Here is a 7,678-nt window from a genome sequence, read left to right on the forward strand (position 1 = left end):
CTGTAGTTTGACAGTCTGTTTGATGCTGCTCTGCCTCTGTATCTATTTTTGTTCATCAGTTTATAATGGTCTTTATTATCCATAAATGAGTGAGATCATGTGGTATTTTTCTTTCATTGACTGGCTTATTTCACTTAGCATAATGCTCTCCAGTTCCGTCCATGCTGTTGCAAATGGTAAGATTCCTTCTTTTTTATAGCAGCATAGTATTCCAGTGTGTAGATGTACCACAGTTTTCTAATCCATTCATCTGCTGATGGGCACTTAGGCTGTTTCCAGAACTTCACTATGGTAAATTGTGCTGCTATGAACATAGGGATGCATATATCCTTTCTGATTGGTGTTTCTGGAATAAAATCATTTTAAAAAAATGGTTAAGGTGAAAAAAACAACAAAAGAAAAATCATTACGGTGCTTTTATGTGTATTTTATAACAATTTTTAAAATTAAAATAAAAAATGGAGTGAAAGTGAAACTAAGTTGTGGCCACCTCATTTGAGCTACAGGATGTTGAGAGTTGTGGGGGAAAAAATACACATACAGTCAGACACAGTGATGCTAGCTTTGGGCCATGTGTGGGGCCTAAACCACCTTATGGTCATCTTCACCTGCCAGGATTCTCACTGCTGCCCTAGGTCTTGCTCTCTCATCCCACAGAGCAGCTATTTGTGACTTTGCCTGCTGGTCCTCCTCGTTCTGAGGACTGAGACTTGCCTTTAGGGAGCAACCTCTCCTCCACTTTGCCCTGCCTCCCTGCCTTCGCCCTGGGTCTGGCCCCTCAGAAGCCCATGGCTCCCCTGGTCCAGTGACTGGTTGGAGATGACATTTTGCTGAAACGGGCCAAAGGAGAGGCAGCTCTAGAATTTGCCTCCGATCATCTTGGAAGTTCCTTCTGCTGGTGCCACTGGCCTGGGAGGATGCAAGCCCATGGTACACAGCTTGATGTGTCCTTTAACACCTTGCTCCACATGTTCAGTCAAGCACCCTCTCACCTCAGGGCCTTTGCCCTGGCTGTTTCCTCTGTCTGAAGCACTCTTCCCTCCATGTACAGAGCTCCCTCCTTCTCTCAGCTCTCAACTCTCCTGCCCTGATCATCATTTCCCAAAGGGCACTATCCAATTGCCCTGCTGTATTTTTCTTCCAAGTGTTTATTATCACCTATACAGCGGTTCTCAACCTGTGGGTCGCGAGCCCTTTGGCGGTCGAATGACCCTTTCACAGGGGTTGCCTAAGACCATCCTGCATATCAGATATTTACATTACGATTCATAACAGTAGCAACATTACAGTTATGAAGTAGCAACGAAAATAATTTTATGGTTGGGTCACAACATGAGGAACTGTATTTAAAGGGCCAGAAGGTTGAGAACCACTGATACATATTTAGTTGCTGTCTCCCTTGTTAGATGGTAAACTTGACGAGACCAGGCAACAAGGTCCTCGTTTACTCCTGTATATCTACTATGTGAAGTGTCTGGCTTAGAGCGCTCGCAACAGCAGGTGAGGGAATGCACGGGTCTCCCCCAACACCTGTGCCCCACTATGCCCAGGTCAGTCCAGCCTCACAGATAGATGAGCCAAAGGGAACTCCCCACATTCCTTAATCCACTTTTTTATTATTATACATTTGTGGTTTTTAAAAAAATATATTTTTATTGATTTCCCTTAATCCACTTTTTTAAAATACATTTGTGGTTTTTTAAAAAAATATTTTTATTGATTTCAGAGAGGAAGGAAGAAGGAGAGAGAGAGATAGAAACATCAATGATGAGAAAGAATCATTGATGGGCTGCCTCCTGCAAGCCCCCCACAGGGGATCGAGCCCACAACCTGGGCATGTGGCCTTGACCAGAATCAAACCTGGGACCTTTCATTTCGTAGGCTGACGCTCTATCTGCTGAGCAAAACCGGCTAGGGCCCTTAATCCACTTAAAAAAAATTAAGGTGTAATATCTGCAATCATAAGTGTACAGCGTGGCATATATTTTTATAGTATACACCTGTGTAAACACCACCCCAATCAAAATAAGGAACATTGTCACCACCCCAGGAAGTTCCTTCCTGCCCGTCCTACCCAATCCCCAGCCCCTTTCTTACATCACCAGGATTAGCTTTACCTGTTGTAGAATGTTACAGGATTGCAAACATACAGCATGGCCTTTTCTGTGTCTGTTAGTTTTCTGGGCCACGTTGGGCATTCGGCCAGCCTGTAACTGGTTGGCACACCTGTGCCTGCATGCCTCCTTTCTGAAAGGGCAGGGATTCCCCTCCCGCTGGCCTCATCCTGGGTCACTCGGGGTCTGTACCTCTCAGAGTTGCAAACCACAGAAATAAATGCTGGCCAATCCAAGGGGAAAAGATCTTGAGTAAAGTCTGTTGGTAACTCACAGACCATCCAGGAGGGCAGCTGTCGGGCAACACAGTGAAGAAACCATCATGGAGCTGATGGGGCGGGGGGCAGGCAATACACAATAATCGAAGTACATCATATGTCCCCTGGAGGCAAGAGCAATGGACAAAAATAAGGGGGGGTTGGTGCTGGGCTGGGGTAGGTGCAATTCTAAGTCAGTCAGTGCACAGAAAATCCCTATGGGGAGCCGAGAGATGGAGGGCAAGCAGATTACTGGGAGAAGAGCCTTCCAGGCAGAAAAAACGGGCAGTGCAAAGTCCCAGAGGTGGACTGTGCTTATAGAAGCAGCAGCAAGGAGGATCCAGGGGCTGGAGTGGGGTAAGTGAGGGAGGCGGGGAGGAAAGGACATTCAGGAGACAGCAGATAGTCCTGGCAGAGCCCTGTGGACCACATGTGGACAGTGGCTTTCACTGTGAGTGCACTGAGAGCTGTGGGAGGATTTGGGGCAGTGAAGGGATCGGATCCGTCCTGCACCCCTCCCTTGCACACACCTTCAAGTGTCTGCACGTCTGTCATCCCAGCTAAATCCAATTCTCTGCCTGCACCTCTCACCTTGAAAGTTGGGGGGGAGGGGGAGAAAGAAACCCACACACACAACCTCCCTAACAGTCCTCGTTTATGTGGTGCTTTCCCATGCAACTGGATGATTTCTCATACTTTCTTCTCACAGCTTCCAACACCTCCCTACACTCCACACTCAGCTGATGGCCTTGCTTCTTATTTCCCAAGAAAACAGTCCCTGTGTGCATATTATTCTGCCACCATAGCCAGGAGCACTTGTGCCCATATTCCCTACCTTCCACTTAGCCCCAGAGGCCCCTCTCTGGTTCTCCCCTGCATCCACTTTTTCTTCTTCTCTCCCCAGGGCTCAGACTTCACCTCTGTCTACACCAAGCACGTCAAACTCACGGCCCGCGGGCTGCATGCGGCCCACAACAAATATTTTTGCGGCCCAGCCAATATAACGTAAGATCTGGCCTGAGGGCCATAGTTTGCCTACGGCTGGTCTACACCAAGCACGTCAAACTCACGGCCCGCGGGCTGCATGCGGCCCACAACAAATATTTTTGCGGCCCAGCCAATATAACGTAAGAAACATTTTAATTAAAATTTTGGACCTTAATTTTTACAATATCCTGTTATACATAATTATTAATAACAAACTACAATGTTCGCTAATGACTGATTACTATAATCGTGTTGCATTCATTTCCCTTACCCACCTTACATGCAGCGAATACTAATACTAGCAGCGAATATTTTAGCAGCCGATTTCCACATCATTTGTCTTGTACTGACTTGTTTGGTGTGCACATCAGAAATATTTCACTTTCGGAGAACAAGAAAAATAGGTTTATTTGCGTTATACTTATTAATTTGTGCAGTTAGTCAGTGTCTGGTAAGTTAATGTTCAAGCAAAAATATTAATTTTTATTAAAATGTTCTATTATTGGCTCAGTGGATAGAGCGTCGGCCTGCGGACTGAAAGGTCCCAGGTTCGATTCCGGTCAAGGGCATGTACCTGGGTTGCGGGCACATCCCCAGTAGGAGATGTGCAGGAGGCGGCTGATCGATGTTTCTCTCTCATCGATGTTTCTGACTCTCTATCTCTATCCCTTCCTCTCTGTAAAAAATCAATAAAATATATTTTAAAAAAATAAAATAAAATGTTCTATTATTTTATGTTAACGATGACTCATTTATTTCAGCCCTTTGTATTCACCATGTCTCTATCGAAATAAACCTATGTTTCTAGGAAAACTGAAGCTTTTGTTTTTTTGCGGCCCACATACACTTACACCTTGTTTATTTGGCCCGTGTTAGCCTTTGAGTTTGACATGCTTGGTCTACACTCACTTCCCAGGTGACCTCAGGAAGCCAGCTGACTTGAAAGACCTTCAAAACACCGAGCATTCCTGGTTGCATGCCTCCAGCCTGGGAACCCTCCCCTGAAGTTCAGGCACACACATCCAACCATTTGTGTGATGACTTTCCTTGGAAATGTTACATTCGGTGGGTCCAAAATCAACCTCCCTGTACAGAACACTGTCCTGCCCGGATCCCTTTGGATCTTATTGTTTCTCTGCATCATTGCCAGGGTTTTGTGTGCTTTTGTCTGATGGCCTGCACCTGTAACTCTTGGAGCACTACCCTGGGCTCTGGGCCGTTTGCTGCACATTCAGAGGATCAGAAGTGCCCGGGAGCTTAAATGTTCCCCTTGGGTGACCTTCAGTCAAGGACTTACCAATGTAGGACAACTCGAAAATATAACATCCTCCAGAGCTCCCTGCAGGGTCAGGCAACGGGTGCCCTCTGCAGGATTCTGCCTGAGCTTGCTCCCCAACAGCTCTGCTTTACTCTTGTTTCTTTGACTCCTCTTTTTCCTCTCACATGTCACCTATGATCAAGCAGGTCAGCTCCATCATCAAATGACATCCAAAACTGGCACGCTTTTCATCACCCTCACCAAGACTACCTGCGTCCAGCCCATTATCAGCGTGTGCCGGAACTAGTGCAGTAGCCTCCTAATTGGTCTCAGTGCTCTGTTTTCTATCAGACAGTCTTTGCACACAGCAGCCAGAGGGCTGTGAGCATGCATAAAAGTCATCAGCGTGTGCCGGAACTAGTGCAGTAGCCTCCTGATTGGTCTCAGTGCTCTGTTTTCTATCAGACAGTCTGCACACAGCAGCCAGAGGGCTGTGAGCATGCATAAAAGACAGGGAACTTCAATGCTAACAGCAGTCACTAATACTGTGCACCTTCCCCTGGGGCAGGCGCTATGCTAAGTAAAGTAAGCTCTTTATATTCATTCAGTTGTTCCATGCCTGTATACTGAGTGCCTGCTGTGTACCAGGCACTCCATCCTGCCCTGGGATAAGGTGGTAAAGGAGAGGCACGAGCCCTAGCCGGTTTGGCTCAGTGGATAGAGCGTCAGCCTGGGGACTGAAGGGTCCTGGGTTCGATTCCCGGTCAGGGCACATGCCTGGGTTGCAGGCTTGATCCCCAGTGGGGGACGTGCAGGAAGCAGCCGATCAATGATTCTCTCTCATCATTGATGTTTCTCTCTGAAATCAATAAAAACATATTTAAAAAAAGAAGAAGAGGCACGACCTGGGTCCCCTTTGAGCTGACATTCTGGGCAAGAAGGTTGATATGTAGTAAGTAAAAACACAAATAAATAATTGCAGATTGTGACCAGCGCCATGAAGAAAATAAACAATGCCGCGACCTTCACGGCTAGGGTTCAGGGTCTGAAGGAGGGGCCGGCGCACAAATGAAAACACTAGACAAGAAACATGAATGTAGAAGGCATGGGGGCCAGGCAGAGACCTCTCTCTTGGAGAGGCACACCAAAACCTGGCCTTGTCCGCTATTTATTCAATTTTAGATACACATCTTGTCCTCAGTAAAGCACAGCAAACAGGTAGCAGGCAGACTGTCTCTAAGGTCAATAAAGATCAGTAAAGATCAGTAAGGTTCAGTAAACATTTACTTTGATGTTATTAGGTCAGGAAATTGCTTCGAGCCACCACTAAGTCAACAGAACAATGGTGCTTGGCATGAGCCCTGCTAATGCCCAAGGTCCATCGGCCTTCCTCATTCCTTGGTGCACTCTCATGATAGTATTGGCAGTGGATGGCTTCCCGCAAAACAGGTTGACGTGGTTGTCACCAAGAGAGGCCAACTTTAGGGGAGCAGGGAAGGCTTCCTGGAGGAGGTGATCCCTAAGCTGAAAGTGGAAGGAATGAGGAGCTAACCATGCAAAAAACCAGGTGGAGAGCATTTGAGGCACAAGCCCTGGGGCCAGAGTAGCTGGATGAACCAGCAAGGGGAAGGTGATGGGGCAGATGGGGCAGGGCCTATGGGCTGCAGGGAGAACTTTGGCTTGTACTCTGAATAAGGTGGGAGCCATGGATGGTTCTTGAGCAGAGGTGTGAACTCATTCAGTTGTTCACAGGTCCCCCTCTGCACGTGTTGGGGGAACATGATGGCAGGAGCTAGGGACCAGCGTGAGGGACTGTATGGTCCAGGGGAGTGATAATGAGGGCTGAGGGCTGAAGATATGGGGAGAAGTGGGCATGTTTAGGAAATATTTTGGAGGTGAGGCTAACAGGAGCTGCGGTAAAGTGAAAAAACATACTTGAAGCTGGAGATAAACAAGGAACCCAGAGAACCTTAGTACAGGTTAGCGGGTGTGGGCTTTAGGGTCAAGGAACCCTGGCCCCGTTCCTGCTGGCTAGGCAACCTCTTTGCCTTAATAAACTTACTAGTGGGAGAGCAATGAAGCAAGGTATGATATGCAGATAGAAAGTAGTAAAAAAATAAATAAATAAAAAATGGTGGCTACTTAAGAAAAAATTCCAGGCAAGGGCACATACTAGTAGGAGTAAGAAAGGCAGTTAACACGGTGGGGCACTTGGCTTGGAGGTGATGGTGACAGCTGGCAGCAGGGGGCAGCAGCGAGCTTCCAGGCAGCCTGGCAGGGTGCCACTTTGCAGATCCAAATGAGCTAAACGGTGGCACCTGAGGTGCCTGGGCCAGGGGACAAAGCAGGCCTCGGGACATGTCCAGGCCATGTGACCGAAGAGGGGGAGGCGGGAAGTGGAGAGCGGGGTGGGGTGGGAGGTGAATAGCCTGTGGCCGCCTTCTGGAGTCCAGGCACCAGAACCTAATAAGGGACATTTGTTCAGGAGAAACCTGAGCTGCTTGCACGGTGGAATCCAGGCGGAGACGGGGCCAGCAGACAGGGCTCCCTGGCCCCTTTTCCCCTGGATACAGTCACCCCAGCTCAGAGAATTCCAGGGCTATACCAGCTGGGGTTCTTCTTACCAGCCTCCCGCAGCCCCCACAAACACTCCAGGCTTGGGCTCTGTTACAATAGGCACTTTATTAGTGGTTGGAATGCAGTTACACGCAGGGATGTGTGGACAGAACAGGGAGGGAGGAGGGAGGACTGGCGACAGGCGCAGGACATGGAGACCCCAGGCGGGAATCTCTCCCTCTCGGGGATCCTGGGACTGTGCTGATGAACAAAGACATGAAGTCGGGGGCCTTAGGATATGGCGGAGAGGAAACCAGGAAACCAGGTCCTGAGTTCAACCAATTTGGCAAAAGGATCCTCAAGATGAGGTGACGGGGCAGGGAGGTCCGGCGTGCAGGCAGCATTTGCCTTGCACCCCTTCCCCTGAAATTGTCCCTTGGGTGGATTCAGTTTCTTTTCTCTCTTACAAAGAGAGCTGTGTCCATCACTGGCAGAGGAAGGGAAGA

At 48.2% G+C, this 7,678-nt stretch overlaps 1 protein-coding gene across 1 annotated transcript in view; it reads right to left on the bottom strand.

Annotated features, from left to right (window-relative positions):
* Positions 1 to 7,279: 7,279 nt before the first annotated feature.
* The window catches only part of SLC44A2 (solute carrier family 44 (choline transporter), member 2), a 44,541-nt gene continuing 44,142 nt past the window's right edge, over positions 7,280 to 7,678 (bottom strand). The window contains exon 23 of the mRNA XM_014533972.1: positions 7,280 to 7,678. This exon is cut by the window's right edge and continues 884 nt beyond it. The gene's annotated coding sequence lies outside the window, so the exon portion shown is untranslated.

Source organism: Myotis brandtii, unplaced genomic scaffold (genome assembly GCF_000412655.1).
Source record: "Myotis brandtii unplaced genomic scaffold, ASM41265v1 scaffold1234, whole genome shotgun sequence".
NCBI classification, from domain to species: Eukaryota; Metazoa; Chordata; class Mammalia; order Chiroptera; family Vespertilionidae; genus Myotis; species Myotis brandtii.